Source organism: Chiloscyllium punctatum, chromosome 1 (genome assembly GCF_047496795.1).
Source record: "Chiloscyllium punctatum isolate Juve2018m chromosome 1, sChiPun1.3, whole genome shotgun sequence".
Taxonomy (NCBI): domain Eukaryota; kingdom Metazoa; phylum Chordata; class Chondrichthyes; order Orectolobiformes; family Hemiscylliidae; genus Chiloscyllium; species Chiloscyllium punctatum.
The window spans coordinates 128,606,625-128,621,438 of NC_092739.1; the positions used below are offsets into that span (position 1 = coordinate 128,606,625).

Genomic DNA, 14,814 nt, shown 5'->3' on the forward strand with positions numbered 1-14,814 from the left:
TGAGGACGATGTTGAAAGTCGACATTTGTCTAAACCAGTAAAAACAGAGCTGGGCTGCATAGATTGGAACCAAAGGTTGTTGGGAGAAACAGGAGTTCAACATTGCGCTACCTTCAAGTAGGAGATGGTTTGGCCACAATCAAGGCATACTCCTTCAAAAGGGAAAGGTGGACCAACTAAATCCAGAATGAAAAATTAAGTTAAAGAAGAAAATGTATGTTTATGACGGTGTCAGGTAATAAATAATGGAAGCAAAGAGGGACTATGAAAAAAGACTAGCAGCTACATAAAACAAAAGCCCAAAGTCTTCCAATAGTTGAAGGGTAGTAAATGGAGAAGTAGTGCTGATTAGGTGCAAAAGAGGGGATTTACACACGGAGGCAAGAAGCATAGCTGAGCTGTTAAATCATACATTTGCATCTGCCTTTTCCCACAAGGTACATGCTGCCCTGCCCAGGCCATGGTGACAGAAGAGGAAACTCAGTCACTATTAACATGAGGGGGAATTGAATAAGTTCTTGGTATTTAAATTTGATAAGGTACTGGGACTGGATGAGACGCTTTGAAGCATATTGAAGTGAGAATGGAAGTTGCACAATCTTCCTGAGATTCAGAGGTGGTGTCAGAGAACTAGAGAATTGCAAACTGTTGAAAATTGTTCAAAAGGAAGGTTGTAAAGATTGATCAGTGCTGGGTTCACTACTTTTTGTCTTAATATAAATGATTTGGATGTGATCAAAGGAGGTATAGTTAATAAGCTCACAGATGACACCAAACTTGGAGGTGTAGTGGACAGTGAAGAAGGTGATCTCAAATTACAACAGGATCTTGATCAGATGGGCCAATAAGCTGAGGAGTGGCAGATGGAGTTTAATTTAGATAAATATGCAGTGAGGCATTTTGGGAAAGCAATTTTTAACAGGACTTATACACTTAATGGTAAGGCCCTGGGGAGTGTTGCTGAACAAAGAGACCTTGGAGTGCAGGTTCATAGCTCCTTGAAAGTAAAGTCGCAGGTAGATAGGATAGTGAAGAAGGCATTTGCTATGCTTTCCTTTATTGGTCAAGAGTATTGAATATGGGAGTTGGGAGGTCATGTTGCAGCTGTACAGGACATTGGTTAGGCCTCTTTTGGAGTATTGCATGCAATTCTGGTCTCCTTCCTATCAGAAAGATGTTGTGAAACTTGAAAGGGTTCAGAAAAGATTTACAAGGATGCTGCTATAGGGAGGATTTGAGCTACAGGGAGAAGTTGAATCGGCTGGGTCTGTTTTCACTGGGAGCATCAGAGGCTGTGAGGTGACCTTATAGAGGTTTATAAAATCATGAAGGGCATGGATAGGGTAAATAGACAAAGTCTTTTCCGTGGAGTGGGAGAGTCCAGAAGTAGAGAGCGTAGGTTTAGGTGAGAGGGGAAAGATATGAAAGAGACCTACGGGGCAACGTTTTCACCAGAGGGTGGTACGTAAACGGAATGAGCTGCCAGAGGAAGTGGTAGAGGCTGGTACAATTGCAACATTTAAAAGGCATCTGAATGGGTATATGGATATAGGTTTAGAGGGACTTGGGCCAGGTGCTGACAAATGGGACTAGATTAGGATAGGATATCCAGTCAGCATGGATGAGTTGGACTGAAGGTTCTGTTTCCGTGCTGTACATCTCTATGACTCTATGACTCCATGATTCAGCAATTCCACACCAGTGAGTACAACGTAAATAGTGGTGAAACTGTTAATAACATTTATTTGGGATAAAATTAATACTCACAAGGGAAAATATGGGATGATTACAAAATGCTAACATTAAGGGTAAATCATCAAGGTAAAAACAATGACTGCAGATGCTGAAAACCAAATACTGGATTAGTGGTGCTGGAAGAGCACAGCAGTTCAGGCAGCATCCAACGAGCAGCGAAATCGACGTTTCGGGCAAAAGCCCTTCATCAGGAATAAAGGCAGTGAGCCTGAAGCGTGGAGAGATAAGCTAGACGTTGGATGCTGCCTGAACTGCTGTGCTCTTCCAGCACCACTAATCCAGTATAAGGGTAAATCATGTCTAATAAATGTGGTGGACGTTTTCAAGGGTTTAAAAAAGGCTTTGATGAAGAAAAGGCTGTTGATGTGATGTATATGGATTTTCAAACAGTGTTTTGTCCAATGCCATATATCTGATTTGTGAGAAAATTGATAGGACATAGAATTGCTTCAGTGGCAATCTGAAGACAAAGTTGGTTGAATCATAGAAAGCAGACTGGAATGGTTAATGGATATTGCTCAGTCTGGAGGATAGTTTCTGATAATGCTCAGAACGTTGGCTTAGGGGAGTTTGTTATCCTGACAATATTAATGATCGAGGTATTTGTGTGAAATGGACAATTTCAAAATTTACAGACAATACAAAAGTAGGAAGAATATTAAACTATGAGAAATGCAGAACATCCCAAAATATATTAATAAATTGGTGGAGTGGGTGGAGAAGTGTGAGGTAATACTCTTTGGTATAAGGAACATGGAGAGACAATATAATAGGAAGAATGATATTCTAAAGGGTGTGCAGAAGCAAAGACACTTGGGTGGAAATGTGAGCTGCACTAAAGTTGGCAAGACAAATAGAGAGAACAGTTAAACAAAGTATACAATTTTACATGTTTCATTAATGGTGGCATAAAATACAAGAGCAGGGAGGTGATGAACATATACAGTGCATTGGTTTGACCTCAACATTGTGCACAGTTCCAAGTGTCATTTCAGGAAAGATGTGAAAGCATTGGAAAGAATGCAGAAGGCATTTACACATAATGATTCAAGGGTTGAGAAATTTCAGTTATGAGGATAATTAAGAAGAGAAGTTTAAGGGGAGATTTGCTATCAGTTTTAAAAATCATGTGGGGTCTGCAGAGAGTAGGTAGGAAAAATCTGTTCCCACACAGAAAAGGATTGCAAACCAGAGGGCACAGTTTTAAAGTGTTTTGCAAAAGAAACAAAGCTAGATGAGAAAAACATGTTCACACAGCAAGTGGTCTGGGTCTGGAATGCACTGCCTGGAAATGTGTTGGAGGCAAGTTCAATTGAGTCATTCTAGAGGGCATTTGGATGTTTATTTAAATAGAAACAATATGCATTTGAGTTATGAGGAAAAGGCAGGAGTGTGGCACAATTTCAAAAGACTCAAAAAGCTGGTGCTGACATGATAGGCAAAATGGTACTGTAAAAAGTCTATGACCATTCCTGGATCTTCTCAAAAATGTTATTACTCATCAGAGCCATAGTCTTAGAACATAGAACATAGAACGTAGAACGATACAGTGCAGAACAGGCCCTTCAGCCCTCGATGTTGCGCCGACCTGTGAACTATTCTTAGCTCGTCCCCCCACACTATCCCAAAATCATTCAAGTGCTTATCTAAGGATTGTTTGAATCTCCCTAATGTGGCTGAGTTGACTACATTGGCAGGTAGGGCATTCCATGCCCTTACCACTCTCTGCGTAAAGAACTTGCCTCTGACACTGTCTTAAATCTATCACCCCTCAATTTTGGTTATATTGCAGTTCTGCATTTATCATTTGTGACTTTTCCCATCCTGGATATTCATTCATTTATTGATCGAAATCAATTCCTCTCTGTTTTGAGCATCTTTTTGCTGATTTTTTTTTTGTTATTCATTCATTGGACGTGTGTGTCACTGGCCAGAGGCACTTATTCTACATCCTTAATTGCCCAGAGAGCAGTTATGAATTAACCACATTAGATCTGGAGTCACATTAGACCAAGAAAGGATGGCAGATTTCTCTTCTTGAAGCAATGAACTACGTCTACTTTTGTAAAATTGGTAATGATTCCATTGTTCCCTTTAAGCCAACGGTTTATTCCAGATTCTTGCTGCATTCAAAATTCTGCCATAGTAGGTTTCAAACCCATGTCTTGGAGTTCTTGAATGCTGGTCAAGTGACATTAACAGTAAGCCACAGTGTTCCCATAGATCATTTGCCAACATTCAGATCAATTTCATGATATCAGGATAACCATAAGCTCTTATATTTTTCACAACATGCATTCTGCAGCATTTACTCACAAAGATCTAAACACGTTGAAGCCCATTAACTGTATCCCTTCAATTACAGCTTCCCAAGTGACAGGATGCTTAACTTCTTTGCGTTCACCTGTAGTCCATATTTCTACTCTCCATAAACACCTTAGTTAGCCTTTGCAAATCTGTTTTGGCTGTTGCTGTCATGCCACAGTCATCAGCAAATCTGTAATTGTTTAATAGGCACATAAACAGATTCCTGCAACATCATCTTTCACTGCAAGATTTTCTGCTGCTTCCAGTAGGAAATTTCAATGTGCAACCTTGTCTCACCCCAACTATTGATCTAAACTGGTGGTTGCATCAGTTTTCTATCTGATCTAATCGAGCTCAAGCATTCAGTACTGATGCTTTATGTTGGATTGCCAAATTGCCAGGCTTACCATTCACACTAAGGAACTATCAAATCACTTTCAACTATATATTGTTGAAGTCCTGCTTAAAATACATGCATGTAGAAGTGTGAGGTTGGCCCTAAATTGCTTTTGTAACAGGTTGTCTTCATACAGCCATTTATTCTGTGGAAGTGTGTGTGTGCGAGTGTGCCAGCACGCGCCTGTAGGGTAAATATTGAGCAGCTCTCAACACCTTTAAAGCCGGCCAGCAGCTATCTTCTAGCTACAAACACCAGGGAAAGTTAAGAAACAGTTAATTTTAGAGTTCACATGTTTAAAATTTATATTTAGTCTAGCAATTGAAATTTTTAAATATAAGATAAATGGAAACACCTGGTTGAGAAGTTGGGAGAAAAAACTAGGATGGTTTTGATTCAAACGTATCCTTTGTTTTATTTCAAATGGTCAGTTAGAAATGTGGGTACACCATATATGGGTGACCATACTTTAAGCAGTAGTTTTCCAAAGTTTGGCTAGGTGTCAATTTTGGATAAGTTAATGGAGGGCTTGAGCCTTTGTGAGCTTTCTTGCACATGTTTATGGCATGTTTATGGTGTAAAGTTAGCTATCTTGTGCTCACATAGTAATGAAAATGCTCACTGGTGATGGAACCCTCTAGCGTTTATGCCACTAAAACCATATTGATACCCCCAATATATGGCACTTCGAAAGCTGTGATTCAGAATTGCCTTTCACAGACCAAGTGAGTGAAGGAGATGGATGACAATGGCAATTGGCACCCCGGTTCAAGTAGAGTGACCTGGAGTTCCTGCTGGACAGGGGTTGGAGAGAAAAGCTGAGCTCCAAAGCCAAGACCACCAGAGGATACCAGGGCACGCTACTGTGCCAGCCTGATTTGAAGTAGCAAAATAAATACCGAAAGAACTGTGGACACTGTAGATCAGAAATAAAAGCAGAGATTGCTAGAAAAAGGTCAGCAGGTTTGGCAGATCTGCAGAGAGAAATCAAAGTTATCTTTTCAGGTTGAGTGATCCTTCCTCAGCAGGTTTGAAGTTGCTGCCTGGGTCAGTGCAATATCCACTGTGCAGAGAAAAACCCAGCAGTGAAGATAATTAACGTTGTTCTGCGTTTAACTTTACCAGATCAGGCAGCATCCAAGGAGCAGGAGAATCGACGTTTCGGGCATGAGCCCTTCTTCAGGAATGTGTTTCCAGCAACACATTTTCAGCTCTGATCTCCAGCATCTGCAGTCCTCACTTTCTCCTAGTTTAACTTTACCACTCCACCCACCTGCCAACAAGACTCATAGTCTACTATTCTCACCATTGCAAGCATCTCCTGTCAATGGCTCTCACCCCAAGTCTACTAACCCTTCATGCCCTCTACTCTTCCTGTCCACTCACTGGGAATGTCTCAACAAATATCACCAGCACTGCCAGCAACTTTCATCTCATTTACCTCCTTTTGTCTCATTGCCACAGAAAAAGGCCCACAAAGAACCTAAATGTGCAAGACAACTGCTGGAATAGCTGGCATTCATCTCCTCACTCCACACTAGGACAGGATGTCAGGCATAACTCTTCTAACAAGTTCCAGGTGTCAAGGTGAGATTCTCACTGGGCAGTAGTCAGTTGCCTATCGCGGGGGATTATTGCTTGTTCATGACCTTTTGAACTGCAGGTCATGCTCCATTAACATGTAGCTTCCAACTGTGACAAATGGCAGAAGAAACTGGAAGCTGAGAGCTCACAATGTGTAGCTACAATGAATACCTCCCAATTCCAGTTGCTGCATCCTCCTGAGTCCCTTTATTTTGGGCACCAGGCACCAACATCTCAGGGCATGCTCCATGGATCCAACTCCACATACCTACACACACATATCCACTGACATTGGCATCCAAGAAGTGCCAGCCTCTAACAACCCACATGGCATATCTCCAATTCACTTAAAGGACACTTCAATGCTGCACCTAACTAACTTTGTAATGTCGCAGTAAGGATACTTTGAACCCAGAGGCCCACGTCCAGCTCATGGACTAGACCAGTCTGCATCTCTAGGCTGTTTACTTGCTCTCGTAACTGCTCACTCACTTTGAAAGTACCTAGATGCTGTCTTGACCTGCATTTTTGCATCTTGCCCCCCCCCCAGCCAGACATATCAGGCACAGAGTGCTGCTGTATTGTTACATCATTTAGTACAGACACTAGGTTGTGAAGCTTGTTATGGCTGTCAACAGGCCTCAGTCAGAAATAGGGAGATAACATTTGCTAGACAGCCTCAATACAGCAAGTCAAGGGCAGGCCGTAATACCAGATTGTGCTTAGACATGGTCAGTCAGCTCTCCACATTACAGTGAGGAGCTGAAGATCAGACATACCACTAACTGTCTTATCTCTTTCTACTTAATTGGAAGCCACTTTCCTCCTGGAATAAAAGGGAGGAAGGTATTATGGGAGGTGAAAGTGGGTGGCCCTGCTATCGTTTTCCATGCAGGTGGTCTACTGGCTGCTCCTCCTAGACAATAGACTTATCCATTTGGTTGAATTAAATTAGTTCTTTCCAACTGCTCCTGGCATCCACTATTTGACATACAAATCTTCTAATGATCACAACTGGAATTATTTTCAATTCAACCATTTTATAACAAGTTTTAACTTTTATTAATATTGGAAGAGTATTAAAGACCAATATCAAACTGTCTCACAAATAATAGAGGTCACATGATGGTTACAGTAGCGCATTCTGACTTCTGTTTGCAGTTGAGGCATCACATCTTAGGATCACCATCTGACAAATGTTCCCAGATAAACATTGTCTCGATTTTAAAATTCTCATCCTTTTCAAATCCTTCAGCCCTCCCTATGTCTGTAATTTCCTCCAGCTCCCGATCCTTCAAGATATCAGCACTCATCTAAACCTGACCTCTCAAGTAACTCCAATTTTACTTGCTCCATCTTCAACAGTCAGGACCAAAGTTCTGGAATTTGATCTCTAACTCTTTCCTCTTTTAAGATGTTCCTGTCGCTTTAGCCAAAATGTTCAGCTTCTGTGCAATTATTTCCTTCACTAGCTTGCTGCAAATGTTGATCAGGCTCCTGCAAAGCACATTGGGCCATTTCACAATTGTTAGAGATGCTACATACCTGTTATTGAACCGATGGTGAGGAATGATCATCCTTCACAGATAGATTACATTTTACAGAAACTTCCCCAATGTAAACTACATTCCAGTGCACTCCACATTGCTCTGTTACACAGAAGACAGAATTAAATACAGAACATGTTGCTTATTTATCGTGGAATATTTGATGGTGAAATTAATTACATTTTTGCAAATGATTTATGTACTCTACATTATTGAAGTGAAATTCCTGCAGATTATATGAGGCAAGTCTGAAGAAGGTAAACAAGATTCCACAATTTTGAAGATCCAAGAAAGAATGATATTAAATAGGACACAGTGCGATCAGTGTTCCTTTGCTGAGTTTTCACCTCAGAGGGGTCTGCAGACTTGTTTCTGTTTTCTTTCATTCAATTTAGGGATCATGTGGTGTCAAAAGCTAGTGGCCTTTGATTCGGTTAATAAAGCTCCCGAGAGCCACATCTTTTGTTACAGGTGGATCCGTAAGATTCTGACAGATTTATCTGGTGTAGTGTCAGGATTGGGCTGATGAGGATTTACAATGAATGGCTATAGAAGCTATTTGGAAACAGACCAACGCAAAGCTATAAATGTCAGAAAAATTGAATGGAGTCAGGAAGATCAGGCATTTGAACCAACTGATTTGTTTTACACTGACCAGTGCAGACAAACTGCCCGACAGCAATTTAAAAACAGATGGTTATTTAAATGACTGAGAGTTTGTTTAAAAAAGAAAAAAAAATCTGAATTCTGAGCACATTGCATGATTTCATCTAAAAGCCATAACGTCAGAACTCAGTGAAAGTATATTCACCTGGTAACTTTATATAGGCTATAAAGTGAAAGGAAATTGGTTGCAGAAACTTTTTCTGACCAATTTCTTTGATGTTTTAAATTGAGCCGGATGGTTTTGATCAGGTGGAAGCAGGTGAAATTAGTCATAGAGAACAGGACCTTTCAAACTGGTGCTCTGGAGAACTATTAACTATATCCTTTAAAGTGCTTGCCTGTTGCCTGGTGATTTTTGTGTCTGTGGCACAGAACTCAAAATAAACTCTTAGCCATGTAAATAGTTAAAAGGCCAAAGGAATGTTTGTAACATTTTAATGGTTTCATGCAACTGTTTTACTTAAAACACTTGTAGAAATATCGGGGTTTATAAATAATTTTTGGCATTTGTGAAAAAAACCCACACACCATTTCTTGGGATCATTTCATTTGTTTATTTTCAACAGAGTGAAATAAACTTCTACTAAATATTTTAGACATATTACAACCTTGTCAGGAATTGTAACACAACTCTTTCTTACCCTCTGCAAAACTTTAATTTTTGTTCACCTCACGACCCTTTATTTAGACTTAGGTTTAGAATTTAGGGGTAGCACATGGCTCAGTGGTCAGCACTGCTGTCTGACAGTACCAGGGACCTGGGTTCAATTTCAGCCTCAAGCGACTGTCTGTGTGGAGTTTAGACACTCTCCCTGTGTCTGACTGGGTTTCCTCCCACAGTCCAAAGATGTGCGGGTTAGGTGATTGACCGTGGTAAATTGCCTGTAGTGTCCAGGAATGTACAGGTGAGGACTTGATGGGCCAAATGGCCTGCTTCCACAGTATAGGGATTCTATGGTATATTTAGACTACATTGTCTCACATAATCAAGTACAAAAGCACAAGAGTATAGTGAAAAGTTTTCAATGTAGCCACACAAGGGGGCGCTTTAGATAGAAGTACCTCAGTGTAAAAACGGAAGAACAAGATAGAAAGGAATAAGGAACTCAGTTAAAAGTTAAACATTATAGTCCTTCTTGTATTAAGCTGAAAAATAAAGAAATAAAGCTTCAACCTTTACCCTTATTCATTCACTGGATGTGGGCATTACTGGCTAGGAAGAGAAAATGAGGACTGCAGATGCTGGAGATCAGAGCTGAAGATGTGTTGCTGGAAAAGCGCAGCAGGTCAGGCAGCATCCAAGGAACAGGAGAATCGACGTTTCGGGCATAAGCCCTTCTTCAGGAATGGACAGTGTTTATTGTCCATCCCAATTGCACAGAAGGCCGTAGAGAGTGAACCACATTACTGTGGGGTCTCAAGTTACATGTAGGCCAGACTAGGAAAGAGCAGCAGTTTCTTTCCCTAAAGGACATTCGTGAACCAGACGGGCTTTTCCTGACAATTGATGATGGGTTCATGGTGATCATTAGAGTCTTAATTCCATATTTTTTTTAAAATTGAAGTCAAGTTCTACAGTTGCCATGGCAGAATTCAAACCCAGGTCCCCAGAACAATGCTTGGGTCTCGGGATCAATAGTTTATCAATCAAACTACTAGGCCATCCCCTTTCATCTTAAATTCTACGATAATCCTTTATTCAAAATGATTCGATCATATTCTTGGAGGAACAACATGAGTTTTTCCAGTGTCACAACAATGTCTGTTTTAGAAACTGTGGGACCCTGTGCCAAAATTGGGAGAACTGTCCACTAGACTAGTCGAACAACATCTTTACAGAGTCCTACTAGTTAGGTTCTAGCCCACCAGCAGGACAGAACCATTAGAAAGAGTTAATCCAGGAGTCCTCAATATGCAATCTCAATTCTGTTCCCCACCCCCAGCTCATGAAGCAGACCTCCTCCATGTTGAACACTCATTAGAAGGAGCTCGAATGATGGAAACAGCACTCTGAATAGAGGATTATAATGATTATAAGAGTAGCTCAGTAGCATCTTTCCTAACTGAGCCAGGTGAATCCTTAAAGATATAGCTGCTGAACTGGATCTGTGGTTGGAGATGAGGGACCAAATAGATCGGTAAATCTATTTGAACTCATCCTCACCAATCTACCTGGCAGAGATATGCCCTTCCATGACAGTATTGGTGGCAGTAACCATCACACAGTCCTTGTGGAGATAAAGTTCCCTCTTCACAGTTCCATGCACAGTTGGGTGCTTGCTGAGTGGAAGCAGTTAGGCGAGGTAGGGAAAAAGGTACTCTTTCGTCTTTTATTTTGAAAGCATTTTCATCCAGTAGGATTCAGTTTTTCATGCAAAAGTTATTAAAAACAGCAGAATGGGTTCCGAGAGGAGTTAATAAAACATACAGCACTCTGCTTTATTACCTGGAGTATAGACTACAAGAACAAGGAGGTCATGTTAAATTTCTATTCAACACTAGTTAAACCTCAGCTGGAGTATTGTGTGCAGTTCTAGGCACCACACATCAGTATGGAGTGAACATATTATAGAGAATGCAAAAGAGGTTTGCAAGATTGGTTCCAGGGATGAGAACTTCACTTATGAAGATAGATTAGTGAAGTTGTGTCTGATGAGAAGACGTTTAAGAAAAGATTTTACAGAAATTTTTAAACTCATGAAATCAGAGTAAATTGGAGATACTGTTCCCGCTCGTAAAAGAGTCGAGAACAAAAGAGCACAGTTTTAAATTAACTTGCTGCCAGTAACAATCAAGGCCATCCTGCTCTTTAATATCCATGCCCCAGGATTCTTACAGGTTTGAGCCAGCTGTATTGCTAACATTTCTTTATTCAGCATTTACTGCAACTTCTAGGAGGTCAACAAGGGCCCAGGAATGGGACTTCATTGTCATCCTTCTAAACAGAGAGCAGCAGGAGGAGCAATGAAAGGATAGTAGATTTCTCCATCATTTGACAATCATTGGCTGCACCTATGCGGCTCCATAATTATTCTTACTCAATGGAAGTTCACTGGAACTCCAAGGAATTCTAATTCCTTGAAAGTGCAGTTGCTGTTTGGCCACATTTTAGTGAACTGTCAGTATCCTGTTAGCATGCTTTCATCCTGCACCTGTCACTCTTTTCACATCAATCCAAATTTACTTGGGGTATGCCCAACAATGCATACATAACTGAGTGAACAAGTGAACCTTTGTCAAGTTCAGTTGTTTAGAGCATCAACAATACCACAGAGACATGAGCAAATACCTCACAGTATGAGATTTCAGGTTCTTAATATTTACAGAAAATTAAAACACTATATCAGGTGTTGTGCTTTTCAGTTGCAGTAATGTTCTTTCATGAAATTATAGAGAAATAAAATGCTGGTTCACATTTATTTTGAGTATATTTGTTTATACAGAACTACACAATTTTCTTTCGATCTGCATTGAATACAATTTCTAATTTTGCAAAGAAATGAGGAAACCTGCTAAAATACTGACAGGAGAAAAAGATAGATATTGGAAAACTCGTTAGTACTACTGCCTCGCAGCGCCAGTGACCTGGGTTTGATCCCATCACTCAGCTCATCACTGTGTGGAGTTTGCACATTCTCCCCCTGAGTTTCCTCTGAATGCTCTGGTTTCCTCCCATGGTCCAAAGACATGCAGGTTAGATGGATTGGCCATGGGAAAGGTAACTTTACAAGAATAGAGTAGGGTGTTGGGTCTGGGCGGGCTGCTCTTCAGAGGGTTGGTGTGGACTCGATGGGCTGAATGGCCTGCTTCCACACTATAGGGATTCTATGATTCTAACTCAGTCAAACTGCCTGCTCCTTTAACATGCTGTCACTGCAGTACCTTTTATTCATGTTGGATGTAGCTAGAAGGTGTCCAATGTATATAGGGGAATCAAGAGTTATAGGGAAAGGGCAGAAAAGTAGATGTGAGAAGCCATGATACGATGAAAGAGCAGAGCAGGCTGAATGGCTTACTCCTATTTCTATCTCTTATGGGCTTATGGTATTCTTCAAATTTTGATGAAGGGTATTATTCCTGCGTATTGAGTTCAGAAAATTGATTAGTTAGGTATTGACAGTGGAAGCTCTTTCAGCATAATTAAAGTTGTTATGCTCATTGGCTGAATAGTTCATGGATTTTTTTGTTACTATGGAAATGGCTCCATTTCCATGACTTGCACTCATCTCTTATAAAAACAAATGGCTTCCTGCCAGTTGACTGCAGTGGATCCAGAGAAAATAAAGAGGACAGGTGTGAAAATGGAAACTACAAAAAAAGCGATGAACAAAATAATCGTGACATTTTGTTGCTGACAAAATGAACTTCAGCAATCAAATGCAGAAGAAAATCTCTATTAAATGCTGTTGTTGTGTTATGTCTCACAGCCAGCACGATGCATACCTTTAAGAAACATGCTCATGGTACCAGCACTACAGCACGTGACCTGAAGGTATAAATTCCATCTTAACTCAGGCCACCTGAAACACGACATACTGACACTCTTTGTAATCATATAACCTTAAAAATAACCCAGACAGTGAAGTACCCAGAACTCAAATATATCTATATACCAGAAGTTGTAAGAAACATCTGTTGATTTTTTTCAATTCAATTTTACCCATGTCTTGACCTTATATTATGAGAGCTAACTTAAGCATTCATGCATCATTCACACAAATACCCTACTTGAGGCAAAGTTCAAGCTATGGTGGATGAATATGGTGGACACTTAAAACCCATATGCTAGACAATAGCCCTGGAGTTCAAAGCATTCAGAAAACTAACACCAATCTTTGAACAGTTATATGGCAGGGTGCTGTCTTTATGTTCAAAGTCTGTATTCTGACAAGATCTGTTTCGCATTTAAAAACAAAGAACCATTGGCCTATTCGCTGGTTGAAAAATAAACAAAGGCAGTCAAAAACTCCCTAACTCATAACTTGATCAACTATCTAAGTTTAGAGATAGAAAAGAGGAAAAGACCACTTACCTTTCCTGCAATGTTGCACTTTCATTTCCTTTAGAACAGAGTTGGTCAACTGTGAATCCACAGATTCTTTCATACAGCTCCCTCTCAGGGTCATTCTTTAAATCATTTTGCAGCTTCCACTCTGTTCCTTCTTCAGCCCTGATAGAGGAGTATGAACCGCATTGACAGGGTTAATAGAAAGCAGCTATTCCCTTTCATTGAAGGGTCAGGAATAAGCAGGCACAAATTACGGTGAAAGGCAGGAGGTTCAGAGGGAATTTGAGGAAAAAAACACTTCCACACAGAGGGTGGGGGTGGATTGGAACGTGCTGCCTGGGAGGGCATTTGAGGTGGGAAATCTCACAACTTTTAAAAAGCACTTGGATGATCACATCCAAGCTATGGCCCAGTCCAGGAAAGATGGTAATGGATAGAGGGAGGGATATTCCAGGCTTTAAGCTTATAAATTGGGGTTTAATACAATTCTGATGATGATGATCCAGGGCACATTATGGATGGCCAGTTTTGAGCTGTGCAGTGTGTTCTAATTCATTCCCATTAACACAGTGGTAGTGCCACACAACATGAACAGGTGTACTCAGTATGAAGATGGGACTTTGTTGTTTGTTTGACTAGTTCTTGAGACAGCTCTCCATTTTAGCTCAAGCCCCCAGATGGAAGTAAAGAGATCTTGGCAGATTTGGATTTGTAGATGGTGTTGCTGTTACCTCAGTCAATGCCTGGTGGTCCAGCTTACTTTATTCCAAGTTATTTTTTCTGCAGCAATTTAGTACAATTGAACGAAACTCCAATGGGGCCATTCTCAACCTGCTCACCTTCTTCTTGTAAGACGGACTCATTCACCTCAAGGATCAGCTGAGGGAATCTCCTCTGAACTGTCTCTAGTGCCAAATCTATCCCTCCTTCAGTGAGGAGACCAGAAATGAACACAGTGCTCTAAGTGAGGAAGGCATCTCGCCAATGTCCCCTACATTTGGAACAAGAATCTCTGACTTTTAGACACCATCTCCTCCTTGGAATAAAGGCACATTCCATTCACCACCCCAATCACTTGCTGCCTCTGCATACAAATGTTTAGCACTTCATGTCCCAAGTCATCAAGATCTTTCTGCACCACAGCATCCTGCAGTCTCTCTCACTTTAAATAATACCTGTCTTTCTATTCATCCTGTCAGAATGAATATTCTCAAAATATTATACCCTACCTGTCAAATTTTAACCCACTCACATAACCCCTCTAACTATTTTCATTGAGACTATTTTTGTCACAGCAGGAACAATTCAAAATCAGTGTCAACACAGAGGGGAGCAACATTTGTGTACTCTGAGAAGGACATTCCAATTGGTTGGTATGTGAACTCTGACTGGTTATGGTGAATGCACCAGTTATGTGACAACTGACAGCTAACTGCTGCAGTCTTGAGTTATGTGCCTGCATGCAATCAGTGCCAGCTGTTCTCCAATTCAAGCGTTTGGAGGGTGGGGGAAGGTAGCAAAGAGTACAATGGGTGAATGAGGGTGGGGAT

The 14,814-nt window shown here is 40.7% G+C and overlaps 1 long non-coding RNA gene across 1 annotated transcript in view; it reads right to left on the bottom strand.

The window, feature by feature from the left end:
• LOC140482669 (uncharacterized) overlaps positions 1-13,446 on the bottom strand; it is a 98,646-nt gene extending 85,200 nt beyond the window's left edge. Inside the window, exon 1 of the long non-coding RNA XR_011961775.1 lies at positions 13,289-13,446. This is a non-coding gene — a long non-coding RNA (uncharacterized lncRNA). The remainder of the gene's footprint in view (positions 1-13,288) is intronic.
• Positions 13,447-14,814: the final 1,368 nt, after the last annotated feature.